At 37.1% G+C, this 15,916-nt stretch overlaps 1 pseudogene; it reads right to left on the bottom strand.

Moving 5' to 3' along the window:
* Positions 1-12,317: 12,317 nt before the first annotated feature.
* LOC118662379 lies at positions 12,318-12,416 on the bottom strand (annotated as a pseudogene).
* Positions 12,417-15,916: the final 3,500 nt, after the last annotated feature.

The following is a 15,916-nucleotide window of genomic DNA, read 5'->3' on the forward strand; positions in this document are numbered from 1 at the left end:
GCCAGTGAGCTTCAACTTGGAAAGAGGGTGATGAAGACAATGAAAACCAGGGATTATGAATGCAAATAATGTTGCTTGTTTTGGAATTTTAATCTTAATTTTTAATTTAAGATCATGAGGTCATAACAGGAAAAAGCAGGCATAGGAATTTGAGATTGTAGTACTGGAGATCTCAATAAAACTGTCAGGCTGTCAAAAAGATGGAAAGAAATAAGACTGAAAGCAAAGACAGGGTGTTGTTACAAGTGGATATGTAGAGGTAATGTGGTATTTCTAAAGGGCAGAATTTGTAGTCAGGTGGAGTTTGAGAGATGGCTCAACCCCTTAGGTACTGAGGGGCCTTTTACAAATCATGTAATGCCTTTTGGCTCAGGGTTCTCAGTTGAGAACAGCCACTACAATCAGGTCCTTGTCTCTCACTGACTCCCTCAGGTCTCCTACCTTTGTGCTCATGGCTTTGTCTTCCCAAGTGTTCTCAAGGGTGCGTAGAGGAAAGAAAACAAGAAGCAAGAATTGAAAAACAAACAAACAAAAAATAAAACAGGTTTAGTATTGATTCATTCATACACAGCTATCTGTTCAACTCTATATTTAGGGTCACAATGCATAAGACAAATTCCACAGGTAAAGTCAAGTCTGTGGATGCAGAGAAAGAGTAGTAAATTGGGAGTGTGGCCAGGCAATGATAAAATAAAGTGAGGATGTGCCTTATCAGCGCAGACTTTCAATTTAGTGAGGTAATAAGCTTACCGCCAAAGGGGGAGGGGGAGAGAAAGAAGAAATAAAAGAGAGTGTGATTTTGAGACTGTGAACTCCAGCCATGCCCTCCAAAACAAGCAATGTTCACTACCAATCATTCTACAGTGACTTTCTGTGTAATTTCCATGGTGATCGAGGTGGAAAAGATGAGCAGGCTAAACAGCAGTACAACCCAGGAACCAGGTAAGTCAATGCTTTTCATTTCTGATGAAATATTCAGCAGTTTATTATTAAAACTCTTTGGCCTGTCATATGGGTAACAAATTGCCCCCCAGGACTAACTCAGAGCCCAGCCCAAAGAGTTGGAGATATTCCAAGAAATAGATGGCTTATCAAAGCTAAGATGCTGCACTTACACAAAAATGTCCACATGATTGGAAACTGTATTAAAGACTTCCCACACTGAGCCTTAAAATTTTTTTTCCCATCTAAAATTCCACCACCCTTCTATTCTATCAAGCTACTCCAAATGGTCATGAGACAGTTCTTACTTAAATATACAAACTGTCTCTTCTGAAATCCTTCAGTTCTTACTTAAATTAGTGGCTTTTAGAACTTCTGTTAGCAAGGAAACTACCTGCTGAGGTTGTAGTTCTTCATGTAAAATGTAATGTAGAACTTCAATAAGGGAGAATAGCTTAAATGGAATGTGCTTGAGTTCTATTTTGGTACTGTTTTATGTTGGTTGTGCAGTAACACATTGGAAAAAGAAAAAGAAAAATTAGTGGTCAAAAATCAGGTTCTAATTCTGGTCAAGATGGCGGTACTCAAATCCTCTCACAACCACATCAAAATTAGAACTAACTATCCAACAACCACCATATAGAACCTCCTGAAATCTAGCTGAACAGAAGTCCTATAACTAAGAATACAAAGAGGAAGCCACATTGAGATTGGTGAGTGAGGAAGAGACACAGAACAAGCTGGTCCCGCACATGGACTTACAGGAACTGCTTGCTTGAGCTCCAGCTCCGGAGCACCAGGAGCATACAAGTAGAAACTGAGATGTCTGGCATCAGGGAAAGACCTGGAGGGGCAGCCTTCACCCAGACAGCAGTTCTGACAGAGGCCATTGTTCCTTTTCCTGGGCCCACCCCCCACAGAGCCTGCAGGTAGGTGACATATCTGAGTCTTCATTAACCTGGCTCACACTGTCTGCCCCGCCTTGGTGGTTACCTGAGGCCCCTGTCCCACCCAACTTTGGGCCCAACCCAAACCATTTCCAGTGGTTTTCCACACAGCCAGTCTTGGCTCATGCTTTGGAGTTTCCTAAAATCTCTAAAAAAAACAGCATCTTGGGGTATCCCATACCTCTTGCTAAATGGCCCCAGCCCTAGAGCTAGTGGAAGCCAAACTTGGCTCATAGCTTGGCCTCTCCTGGGTACCTCCAATCCCAGCAAAAGTAGCAGCCATCTGATGATCACTTTGAAGTTCACGCCAGGTGGTCCCGAGCAGGATACAAGTGGCAGCTGGCCTTGGACTGCACTTCTTTGGAGGCCCCACAGCCAATGTACCTGATGAACACCTTCAGACCATGTCAGAGCATCACCCAACCTCCTCCACAATGGACACTGTCAAGGGGCAGACTCAGCAAGCATCAAAGCCCCACTGAAGTAAGTCTTGCTCCATGGGCATCAGTCTCTACATAGCTGATCCTCAACGATGGTCATAGCCAGTTCTTGAAGCCAATTGGCCTGGGGATAAAACCCTTCTATTTAGGTGCCACAGCAATCAAGGCTCAAGTACAACAGGAGAGTGTACACAGCTCACAATGAGGGCATACCTGGAGTGATCAGCTAGAGTGATCAGGGAGGCTATGACACTGGACCCTATAGGACACCTACAGAAGGCCACTCTACCAAGCCCGGGTGATGTATCAGCTCTACTTAATATAGGAACAAACACAGAGGCAACCAAACTGAGGAGACAAAGAAACGTGTCCCAAATGAAAAATAAAATTAAAAAAGAACAAAAATCAGGAAAAGAACTAAATAAACTGGTAACATGCAATCTAGTAGATGCAGAATTCAAAATATTGCTTATAATGGTGCTCAATGAACTTAGGGAAAAAGTAAATGAACTTAGTGAGAACTTCAACAAAGAGATAAGAAACTTAATAACAGAGATAGAAAACATAAAAAAGAACCAGTCAGAAGTGAAAAATACACTAACAAAATGAAGAATACATTACATGGAGTCAATAATGGAGTAAATGAAGCAGAGGCTCAAATCAGAGATTTGAAACATAAAAAAAGCAGAAAATACCCAATCAGGACAGCAAAATGGGGAAAACAAATCCAAAAAATGAGGGTAATATAAGGATCATCTGGAACAACTTTAAGCAATATTAGCATTATGGGGGTGCCAGAAGGAAAAGAGAGAGTAAGGAGTTGAAAACCTATTTGAAAAATATAATAACAGAAAACTTCCCAAACCTGGTGAAGGAAATAGACATACAAGCCCAGTAAATGTAGAGAGTTCCAACCAAGATGAACCCAAGGAAGCCCACACCAAGACACATCATAATTAAAATGCCAAAAGCTAAAGACAAAAAAAGAATATTAAAAGCAACAAGAGAAAAGCAGTTACTTACCTACAAGGGAGTTCTCATAAAACTGTAAGTTTATTTCTCAACAAAAACTTTGCAGGCCAAAAGAGATTGGTAAGAAATATTCAAAATAATAAAAAACAAGACCCTACAACCAAGATTACCCTACTCAGAAAAACTGTCATTGAGAATTGAAGACAGATAAAGAGCTTCCCAGATATGAAAAATCTAAAGGAGTTCATCAATACCAAACCAGGATTATAAGAAATGTTAAAGGGTCTTTTAAAGGGAGAAGAAGAAGAAGAAGATAAAGGAGGAGGAGGAGGAGGAGGAGGAGGAGGAGGAGGAGGAGGAGGAGGAGGAGGAGGAGGAGGAGGAGAAGAAAACTATGATTAATAAAATGGCAGTAAATACAGGGTATCCCCCAAAAATGTATACTAGTAAACACTTTGAATAATTATTAATTCCAATGAGTTAAATCTGAAAAGAAACATAAATTGAGCTATTAAAACAAAGTGTATAAACATATATGTCAAAAATTAATTTAAATGCAAATGGATTAAATGCTCCAATTAAAAGACATATGGAGGCTAAATGGATAAAAAAAAAACAAGACCCTTACATATGCTGTATTGAAGAGGCAGCAGTACTTACACCAGACAAAATAGATCTAAAAAACAAAATAAACGAACAAGCAGAGCAGAAACAGACTTCGAGATAGAGACCATTTTGAAGTTAGCCAGATGGGAAGGGTGTCAGGGGGAAAGGTGAAAAAGGTGAAGCCTTTAAAAAGTACAAATTGGTAGTTACAGAATAGTAACAGGGATGTAAAATACAGTACAATAGGTATTGTCAATAATACTGTAATAACTATGTGTCAGATGGCTGTTAGAGTTAACAGGGTGATCACTTAAAAAGTGACATAATGTCCAATCACTGGGCTGTATTATTGATATTAACATAATGTATGTCAACTTTAATTGAAAAATAATATTTTTTATAATTTAAATAAAATAATTATGTTCTAATTTTATCATGGAAAACTATGTGAGCTTCATTAACTGAGCTCACCTATTTCACATAATGTCTCTAATATAAAAAACAAATGTATGGAACAAGGAAATTTCTAAGGTCTTTTCCATTCATAAGATTCTTTAGAGTGAAATAATCTATATTGGTAACTTCAATCTTGATACAGTAAAAATGGTTTTCTGCATCAAAGATTTAGGAAAAAATGCCAACAAAAATATTTGTGGAAGAGCATAGGTTTGTGTGGCTTAATATTTCACAAAGAGGCTGTTATTCATTTAGGACATTGATTAGTTACTGAGTTGATGTAAGAGAAACAAGAACTATAAGAAATACCTGTGAAAGTCATATCCTTAAATAAAAAGCTCAAAGAGATTCCCATATGTGTATTTTATTTCTCTTCTTTATTTAACACAGTTTGAACCAAATATTTCATTGTTATGCCCTAGACTACTCTGCTAGCTCAAATAAATATTGGATTCCCCAGATATAAAACAATTTTTACCTTTCAAAGGGATTTTGCAAGGTTCCAGTGACCTGTTCCTTAGGCAAACAAAATGTCTTTTTCTGCACATAATTTTGAGTTGAGAAAGGTAAATTGAAATGACATTTTAAAATTTAAAATTAGTTTTGGTAAATTCAATGTTGACAGTGTACTGCTTGGGGGCACCTGACACACTTGAGTGATCAGAGAGCAGAAATTGCTTAGGGAACTCCTGCTTTTCTGTGTGAAGAAGAATATTTATTTTATTGTATGTTTCTTTGGAACCTTTGAATTTGAAATTGAGCATCAGACATAGCAAGTTTCTCCCTCCCTCTCTCCCTCCCTCCTTTCCCCCCTTCCTTCCTTCCTTCCTCTCTTTGTTTCTCTTCTTTTCTTTTTGTGCCTCCATGGCTAGTCTTGAATTCTAACTTCTTAGTAGCGAGGCTGCCAAATATTCTCTCAGAATTTTAGCTCCTCAGATGCAGTTCTCCATTTGTTTTTAGAAGTCACAGCTTGCACAAACAGTTAAGTATTGGACAATTTCTAAAGTGAGAGAATTGCCTACAAATTACTTCTTTTTGGTTCCCTGCCTCTAGTGATATTCCCCTTAAGTTTTAGTCACCCTAGAGCAGTGATGGCGATCCTATGACATGTGTGTCAGAGGTGACACACGTGTCAGAGGTGACAAGCAGACTCATTTTTTTGGTTGATTTTTCTTTGTTAAAGGGCATTTAAATATATAAAATAAATATCAAAAATATGTCTTTTTTTTTTTTTTTTTACTATGGTTGCAAATATCAAAAATTTTCTATATGTGACGTGGCACCAGAGTTAAGTTAGAGTTTTTCAAAATGCTGACACGCCAAGCTCAAAAGGTTCACCATCACTGCCCTAGAAGATCTGAACTCCAGACTCCTTTCCTAGTTTGGCTGCCCAAATCTTCAGGGTACCATGTTTAATGTGATTGACGAATTCTGAGGAAAGACAAAAAGTGAGGGAGTGGGGGTTCCCCAGGGGTAAATCCAACTGCTGCCTGCCATGGCTGCTCTCCTATGTCTTTAAACAATACTTTTATGCATTTTATTTATCTTCTATATCTTCCTTCAGTAATAGGATTAATCTCTTAAAGGTTCCATGTTCATGGTTGGACATGAGAGAGAATACTTTTTAAAAATGAAGTAAGTGTAAATGCATTATAGTGCTAATTTGAAAGATAGAAGTAAAAAGTTAAGAGGAAGCAAACAGTTTCTATTTTCACAGAGCTAGGTGTTTGTGGACAAGAAATTAGTATTTTAATTAAAAAAAATTAAATCCAAACTTGTTACTTCACACCCTTCAGATTTGAGATAATCTAGACTTCCAGGGTCCAATTATTGAAGCAGGAATTTGGGGGGAACATAGGCAGGTTTAGGGATTTTTTAGAATTGGGGTCCATGGAAAAGCATTAGGCTGCAGACTGGGAGAAGTTTCCATAACATAAGGAAGCCAGGTGCAGTAACTTCTCCATAAGACAAGGGAGCAGTAACAGTTGCATTTACATAAGACAAGGGAACTGGAAGTAGCCAAGAAAGGTCTATATTTATAAAATAAAGGGAAGGAAGCCCTTCATTCAGATAGAAGAGAAGAAAGCCCTGAGAAATGCGAGGGCTATGAGGGAGGAGGGCCTTAGGAATCACTATAGTAACCAACTCCAAGGGGAATATTGACCAATCAGAGGTGATATCAGGACACAGGAACTGCAGCCTTTATAAGCCATGGGGAAAAATAACTCAGTGGGACCCTTTTCCCCTCCCTATGTGGGAGTTAATTTCGTGGTACTCTTCCCTCTCCCCACGTGGGAGTCTGTGTCTATTCTTCAATAAATCTCCACCTTTGCTATACCACTTTCTGTCCGTGGATTCATTCTTCTATTCCGGTGGACAAAGAATCCAGGTTCCAGTCCAAAAATTCGGTATCATTATGAAAAGATTATATTGAAGAGGAAAATTAATGAGCCAACAATCCCATCTTGTAACAGAATATAACCTTGTGTATTTTCTTATGAATGCTGATTTAATTGAATATTACATTAAAAGGCTGAGGAGAATTTTCCTTAATTAGCAGCTATTGATGAAGTTCACAATTCAAAGGTAGAAGACTGTGGATACAAACAAACAAAAGACTCCTACCTTTGAACATCACTACCTTGTCTAAAAGTCACATGATAAAAATATTGACATAAGTCATGTATTCAGAATAGCCAAAACAGTGATCATAAGTGAACCTTTTAAATTTAAAAAAACATGACATTCATTTGATAACATCTTATATGCTCATAGTGCTTTCAATTGCTAAGAAGTATTGTACACTAACACTGCCTTGTAATTCCATGTTATGGAGAAGAAAGAAAATGGACGTATAGGAATTTACCAGGGCAGTGAAGCATTTGGGACAAAGTCAGAAGTGAAATTGAGCTCTTTTGTCTCCGCCTGAGCCCCGCCCCCTTTTGCTGTACTGGAAGAGCTGAATGTATTAAGTAAGGATACAGCTTAAGAGCTATGCCTTACCTTACTTCTCTAGCTCTACCTTCAGGCATTGGAAAATACAAAATTAATTCGGGAGGCGGGAGGTGGGGGGAAGGTTTCTGAAGCTTTGGCTGAAAATGTGGGAAGCACCTGCTATTTAAAGTGTAGCTGGAATCGTTCTCTCTTCTGATTACCATGACTCTCATAGGAACACCACTCCTCTGCCCAGATCTTCTCTTGTTTCAGGAATTTAGGGCGTTCCCAATGGCAATCCTCACATGGGCATCAGAAACACCAGTTACACATGAATGGCACCTTGAGCTGATGTGATACATTAACCTTGGGATTAAGTGCCCTTCTGTTCTCTTCATTGTTCCACCAATAAAGGTTCTAGCAATGTCCCACCTTATAGTTGTCACTTTTCCAGACATGATAAATCCTGAATGTTTTCTGCAACTGTTCGCCAGGCTTTCTCGCATGCAAAGTATTTATGAGCTGTTTGATGCCCCCGAACAATTAGAATTTTAAATTTTTACAAAATACAAAATGAGAATGATTGAATCTCTTCCTTGGGGGCCACACTTGATTGCCAGAGGAGCCCCTAATCAGTGATACTTGGGCTTGAATATGACACACAACATTTAATGAAAAAGATTCTGCGCACTCAGTGGATATGAATTTTATGGTCAGGTTAGGAGATGAATACTATTGACAAAAATGATGATGTTCTCACCATGGTATGTCCCTCTGTTGGATAAGCCATCATTAGGTATAAAGCTCTTTGCTCAGGAAAAGTCCTTTCCAATTGACTAGTGCCATTTCAAGAAATTACTCTCTGACTAGCTCAACAATCTTAAAGTAAGCTCAGAAATGTTAATTTCTCAGAATATAGTTGGAACATCTCACTACAGAAATTATAATTAATTTCATCTATAGATTGAAAAGACTGGCTACAGAAGAACTGTACAAAATAAATAAAAGAATGTGCTTCTGTCAAATCTATATAGTTGGTCATCAGTAATCATAGGAACAGGTATTCATGGATGACACAGACATTCATCTTTTAACTAGACTATAATATTCCTAATTTTCCAAGGACTGATTTATTTAAAGATATCATTATATTTTATAGGTTCAAGTCATTAATGTTTGAATTGTCATAGTAATTTCCATTTTTTACTGAATCTAGTTGCACTCTATATAGAATTTGGTAAAAATGGAGTTCTCTTTAATAATAGCTTTCTCTCTGATTCTTAGTATGGGGAAATTGAGTAAATTGTACTAGAAGAAACTTTTGCAACAATAGGCTATGAAAAAAATTATTTTACACTTTCCTTGAAATCTATGTGTTCAAAGATTACCATCACTTAGGTTTGCTAATTTTCTATATAAGAATGATAATCTCTAGGATATTTTTTCCTTAGGTGTTATCACTTATAACATGTTTTATTCTGGTCCCAGAAAAAAAGGTTAAAAGGAGGATTTGACAATTTCCTAAAATGAGCCTTCTTATGTTGCCTAAGAATTCAGAAGAGTTCAGGATTTAATAAAATGCATTTTGTTAAAAAATGAAAATACTTGAGAAAACGGGCTGTGTGGGGAAGAAGAAAAAATGCAATTGTTGTTAAGTTTTTACCCACAAATGCTGAATTTGAGTTGAGTAACTGATATGAATGAGTTTATGCTTCGATGTCAACTTCTTTACATTAAATTGAGATCTAAATTTCTGTATTTTCTTTTGTTTTTAGGCCAAGAAAAAAAGTGCTGGAAGTATGTGGCATGATAGCCTCAAAATAGCTAATTAAACCATCCCAGTGACCATGATCTATAATGGAAGCTCATCAAAAAGAGATTATTTCATAGGCATGACAAAAAATAATTCAATGTTTAGTAAGATAAACATCAGCTATCATTTCCTTAAAACAAACGAAGAAAAAATCAGTTCACCGAGCACTGTATCCCAACAGGCCATCATTGCTCCTGAAAGCAGCACTCGGATTTGGATGGGGTTGCTTTGAGAAACATTGGCATATTATCACACATGAAGGCCAGCATTTCTTAAAATCTAAAAAGTGTTTGTTTAAATATTTGAGGGCAAAGCTGTGGCAAAAGTTAATTGGACCCTAACTTCATATATAGCCAACCTAACAATGCAAAGATTACCATCATCTTCTAAATGTTCATTTCTAAGTACAGTAAAACCTCAATATAAAGAACTAATTTGGGCGAAGAGTGTCCATTAAAGCTGAAAGTCCGTTATATAATAAAGTAGGTTTTCCAAATGTGTATGCTAAAAAATAGGCAAATTAGTTACTTTGCCTGTTTTTCCTGATGTAGTCCCATTTGTATACTTAAAATTATGTATGAAAAGTTTAATTCTACGGAAGTTTTCTATATGTATTACAGTCATTTAACTTATATACTGAATTTATATACTGAATAGATCTAGTACACGCATGCATTCACCAGTCACTGGGAGTAAACAAAGGCACATGGCTGGGGCATGGCTTAGTGCAGGTCAGAACATCAGCTGGCACATGTTAAAACTGCTGCAGAGCCCAAGCCAGTGTGGCCCAGTGCTTAGAGCATCTGCATGTACCTGGCTTGCATGTTAGATCCCCACCCCATCTGCCCATTCCAGAGGCAACCACTGATGTCTTTCTCTTACATCAATGGCTCTCTCTCTCTCTCTCTCTCTCTCCCCTGCTTCCCCTTCCACTCTCTAAAAATTTAATGGACAAAAACATCCTGAAGTGAAGATTAACAAAAACAAGCAAATAAACCGAAGCTGCTGCAGAAAGTCACACTGTGGGACAATTACTGATTTCTATGGGGTGTGATCACATGCTCATCATCGGAATGCAGAAATGCTTTGTTTCATTGTGAGATACCAGCCATGCCCATCAATGGCTAGCTATTAGAGCACAGTCCCAACCACGGCCTCTGGGTTTGTGTTTCTACATGTCATCTAGCCCTTTAGAATTTATTTTTTTATTAATTTAGCCTCCATAGCTCAAATTTTGTCTTTATTAACATTTTCTGAATATTTTTGTATTTGATTTCAATCATGACAATATATTCTTGTGTAAGAATATTGTCATTGGAGGATTCTTAGCCGTTTCTGGTTGTAGTCTCGTCCCATGGAGGGTTATTGTTTTCTGATTGTTTGCCAAGCTAGACATGACTGCTTCAAGACTAAAAATAAAGAAAGACTTGTTTTCTGTCCTCTACATCAAGTTGGAAATTTATTCAAAATCATTTTCTAACACAATATGTATTATCACCTCAAATGGATTGTAAACTAGTAACAAGTCCTCTATGATGCCCAGTGAGAGAATTATGTATTTTTATTTACCATTGCAATCATCAACATAAAAATAATCAAGGGAGAGATTTAAAATGTTATTAATCTTTTTGACTCTTTAGCTGATATTTTTCCATAGTAAAAATTTCTATGTATATTTATTCCATATATTCAGGTTTTATAATGTTGATTTGTTTTCATTATCAGATTGTCTCATGATAGGATTTATTCAGCTACTTAAAGTTCTGCACTTCATGAAATGCATGAGTTTTTTCAAAATTATGTTAATTCAGATGTTGTGGCCAAATTTTGGTGCTGTGAGCGATCCAATTGTGCAAATATTGGAACAGTTATCCTCTTCTGTTTGTACAAGCAGCTTGGAGATATTGTGGGTTCGGTTTCATAGCAATAACATGAATGTTGCAATAAACTGAATCACATGAATCTTTTGATTTCCCAGATCCTGTTTACATTATTCTGTGCTTTATTAGGAGTGCAATAGTATTTTATCTAAAAAAAATGAACATAGCTTAATTAAAATATCTTTGCCGGGGATTGTCTTGCCTCAGTTTGACGGTTGCTGACTGATCAGGGTGGTTGTTGTTGAAGGTTGGGGTAGCTGTGGCAATTGCATAAAATGAAACAACAATAAAATTTGCTGTATCAGTTGACTCTTCACTTCACTGATGATGCCTCTGTAGCATATGATGCTGTTTGATAGCATTTTATCCACAGTAGAACTTCCTTCAAAATTAGAGTTATTCCTCTGAAACCCTGACACTATCTTATCAACTAAATGTATGTAACATGTAAGTTGTTGGCATTTCAACACTCTTCACAGCATCTTTACTAGGAATAGATTTCATCTCTCAAGAAACAACGCTCTTTGCTCATCCTTAAGAAGCAACTCCTCATCCATTAAAATTTTATGGTGAATTGCAATTCAGTCACATCTTCAGGCTCTACTTCTAATATTCTTTCTCTTTCTACAACAGCTGCAGTTTTTCCTCACTAAAGTCTTGAGCCCTCAAAGCCATCCATGAGGGTTAGAAACAACTTCTTCCAAACTCCTGTTTATGCTGATATTTTGACCTCTTCCCATGAGTCACTAATATTGTTTAATGGCATCTAAAATGTGAATTTTTCCAAAAGTTATTAATTCACTTTGCCAAGATCCATCTGAGAAATCATTATTTATTGCTTAAATAATGAGAGTTGAAAGTCAAAATTACTCCTTGATCCACAGGCTGCAGAATGGATGTAGTGTCAGCAAGCATGAAAAAACATTACTCCCATTGTGCCTCTCCAAAGAGCTCTTAAATGACCAGGTGCCTTGTCAAAAAGTAGTAATATTTTGAAAGAAAAGGTTAGTGTTGCAATTGTGCAGAAACTTTGAAACTAGTTTCTGAGAAGTGGGCTTAAAATACTCAGTAAACTGTGTTGTAAAATGATACCAATAGACTTGCTCAATGCAGAGTTGCCACAAATTCACAATTTTTAATAAATAAATAAAATAAAAATATGAAAAGCAATATCTGCAAAGCACAAGGAAGGGGAGAACAATAAAATGAGGTAGTCTGCACTGCCTAATGCCTGCAATATTCGTTCATTTACTTTTTCTTTAACTACCTTACTCCTTGCCTCCTTTACTTTCTCCCAGTAATTATTTCTCAAAGGTTTATTATGCACTGAGGGTAGAACTTCCAAAGAGGATGTAGTGCGAACAGGCTACGACTTTCAGTAGCTCAGATACTACACTTGATCTTAGCCAAAAGGCCGAGAAGCGATAGTAGCTCAGAAGATAGTGGGAAACCAACTGCTGAATGAAGTCTGTATGCAATAAAATGAGCTCTAGGGTGTAGTGGTTTAGAAAATACTGTTACTTAGTTTATTAGAGAAAATGGAGAGGATTCCACTTAAAAGATGGCACTCATAACAGGTTTTCTTAAATACATTTCTTAAAATGGAGAAAGTATGGAATGTCTTTTAGGTAGAGACACAGTAATTGCAAAGCCACAGAGACATGAGAGAACACAGCGTGTTTAGGAAGAGTAAGTCTCAGTGGACTCATATGCAAGTGTGATTTCTATGCTTCCTTATCACAGTGAGGGAATGGCTGGGGCATGACACAGACAAGACTGCCTCCACGGGACAAATTAATAAAAGGTTAGTGTTGCAATTGTGCTTTGAAACTAGTTCATTGATAACTATTTTTCCCACAGATTGCTCTAGAAACATAATAAAATGAAACATATTTAGATTACCAACCAAATAATTCTGAGAACGAATAGCACAAGCACAAACCCTGCTTTCAGGAGTGACACACCATTCTTCATGTTAAAATCAAGCCTTTAAAATCAATTGCTTTTTTTTTGCATGTATCTGTCCAATTTTCCCAACACCATTTATTGAAGAGACTGTCTTGACTCCATTGTAAAATGAAACTAGGCCACCAACTTACACCATACACAAAAATAAACTCAAAAGACAAACGTAAGAAGGGAAACCATAAAAATCTTAGAAGAATCCATAGACAGCAAAATATCAGACATATGCCGTAGCAATATCTTTACCGATACACCTCCTAGGGCAATGGAAACTAAGGAAAAAATAAACAAATGGGACTACATCAAAATAAAAAGCTTCTGCACAGCAAAAGAAACCATCAATAAAATAACAAGAGAGCCCACTGCATGGGAGAACATATTTGCTAATGTTATCTCCAATAAGGGTTTAATCTCCAAAATTTATAGGGAACTCATATATCTTAACAAAAGGAAGATAAATAATCCAGTCATAAAATGGGCAAAGGATTTAAATACTTTCTGGTGAACATACAGAAGGTCAAGAGACATATGACAACATGCTCAAAGTCACTAATCATTCAAGAGATGAAAATCAGAACAACAATGAGGTACCATCTCACACCTGTCAGAAATAGCTATCATCAACAAATCAACAAAGATAAGTGCTGGCAAGGATGTGGAGAAAAGAGAACCTTTGTACACTGCTGGTGGGAATGCAGACTGTGCAGCCACTGTGGAAAACAGTATGGGGTTTCCTCAAAAAATTAAAAATGGAACTCCCATTTGACCCAGTGATCCCACTTCTAGGACTATATCCCAAGAAACCAGAAACACCAATCAGAAATAATATATGCACCCCTATGTTCATAGCAGCACAATTTACAGTAGCTAAGATTTGAAACAGCCTGAGTGCCCATCAGCAGATGAGTGGATTAAAAAATGGTGGTACATCTACACAATGGAATACTATGCTGCTGTAAAAAAGAAAGAACTCTTGCCATTTGCAACAGCATGGATGGACATGGAGAGCTTTATGCTAAGTGAAATAAGCCAGTCGGAGAAAGATAAATATCACATGATCTCACTCATTTGTGGAATATAATGTACAACATAAACTGATGAACAAAAACAGATCCAGAGATCTAGTCCATCATTGAACAGACTGCCAAAGTTCAGTGGGAAGGCAGGGGAAGAGGGTGGGTAAGAGATCAACCAAAGGACTTGTATGCATGCATATAAGCGTAACCAGTGGACACAGACAGTAGGGGTGTGAAGGCATTTGCTGGGGTGGCAGGGGGTAGGTCAATGGTGGGGGGGAAAGGAGACATATGTAATAGTATATGTAATACTTTAAATAATAGAGAATTTTAAAAAATAAAAATAAATAAAATAAAATAAATTGTTTATAATATATATTTTTAAAAAGTTAGAATATAGGTTCATGTGGCCCTAAAGCTGAGGAAAAATGGTTCTCTACTCCATCTACCCATTGGTTAGAATCAGTTAATCAAATTTTTGTTGTTCTGGTGAACATACATTTTTCTTTTAAAATTTACATTTTCCATTAATAATAAGTGTTTCCTTTAGTGTCACTGGTTATTTCTAATCAAGAGATATTGTTAGGAAATGTTTGTCCTCGGTGGTCTAATCCCCTTACCATACTGAAGAGCCTATGGACATCTTCTACCCATTAAGATGAAAGGCTGTGTCTATGGATTGCATGGGCAGGCGTACTTCTTATTTGCATTCACTTTTGGCAGTGAATCTCATTAGAGAACATACTTTGAACTTTCAGAAGAGCTCTGTGATGGTGCTCACTGAGATAAGAGCCTTGTGCTGTTGAAATTCCTATTGCTATAGTGAATACAATAGAATTTGAAGTGACCTAGTGAGCATATGCACATATGCTTTTGTATCTACAGGAAGCCTTAGATTAACATTTCTTACACTTAAGTAGTACATTTATATCTTCTAAAGAGGAAAATATAACTGTGTGTGTAGAAGTGTAAGTATATGTGTTTATAAAATGAACACCTGAGAATAAATATGGAAAACCTAGGTTGACAAACACTTCAGTAAAAAGGAAATGTTGACTTTCATTTATGCCCACACTAGATAACTGGCCTTGAAATTAGCATCACCCCAAAACAACTAAAAAAATAAACAACTTCCATAAAACCATGGATTTAAGACATTGAACACTGGGCAATGCAGGACAATACTACACACAGGAAGATAAATAAGATGAGATAAATATAAATAAGAAGATAAATAAGATACTTTGTTCCAGCTTATTATCTATGGATTTTTAAAAATTGAAGCATTGGTATTGAGAACCAGGTGGAGGCCAGGGATATCTCTGATTTAAAGAGACAGAGTTTAAGAGTCCAGAGCAGCCGTGGGCAAACTACAGCCCGCGGGCCTGATCCGGCCCGTTTGAAATGAATAAAACTAAAAAAAACAAACAAACCGTACCCTTTTATGTAATGATGTTTACTTTGAATTTATATTAGCCCACACAAACATTCCATCCATGCTTTTGTTCCGGCCCTCCGGTCCAGGTTAAGAACCCATTGTGGCCCTCGAGTCAAAAAGTTTGCCCACCCCTGGTCCAGAGGGATCATGACAAGTAGAGTTCACAAGAGTACAATGGGAGAGAGATCTGCAGATATTCACCTCTGAATCTTTAATTGAGTGCTTATGAATGCATTCATGTAAAGAAATGAACAAAGTTGGAGAGCCAACCTTGGTACTCTCTAAAAGCATCAGAGGGATGATTATCTATTATTTATTATTATTAAGGTGAAATTCACATAACATAAAATTAACCACTTTAGAGTAATCAATTCAGTGCCATTTTGTACATTCATAATGTTTTACAATCACCGCCTCTATCTATTACTCCAATAGGAAACCGTATACCCATTAAGCCAGTTGCCCCTGTTCCCCCTTGCCCCCAGCTCAAACATACCATATACTTTT

Source organism: Myotis myotis, unplaced genomic scaffold (assembly GCF_014108235.1).
Source record: "Myotis myotis isolate mMyoMyo1 unplaced genomic scaffold, mMyoMyo1.p scaffold_m19_p_8, whole genome shotgun sequence".
Lineage (NCBI taxonomy): Eukaryota > Metazoa > Chordata > Mammalia > Chiroptera > Vespertilionidae > Myotis > Myotis myotis.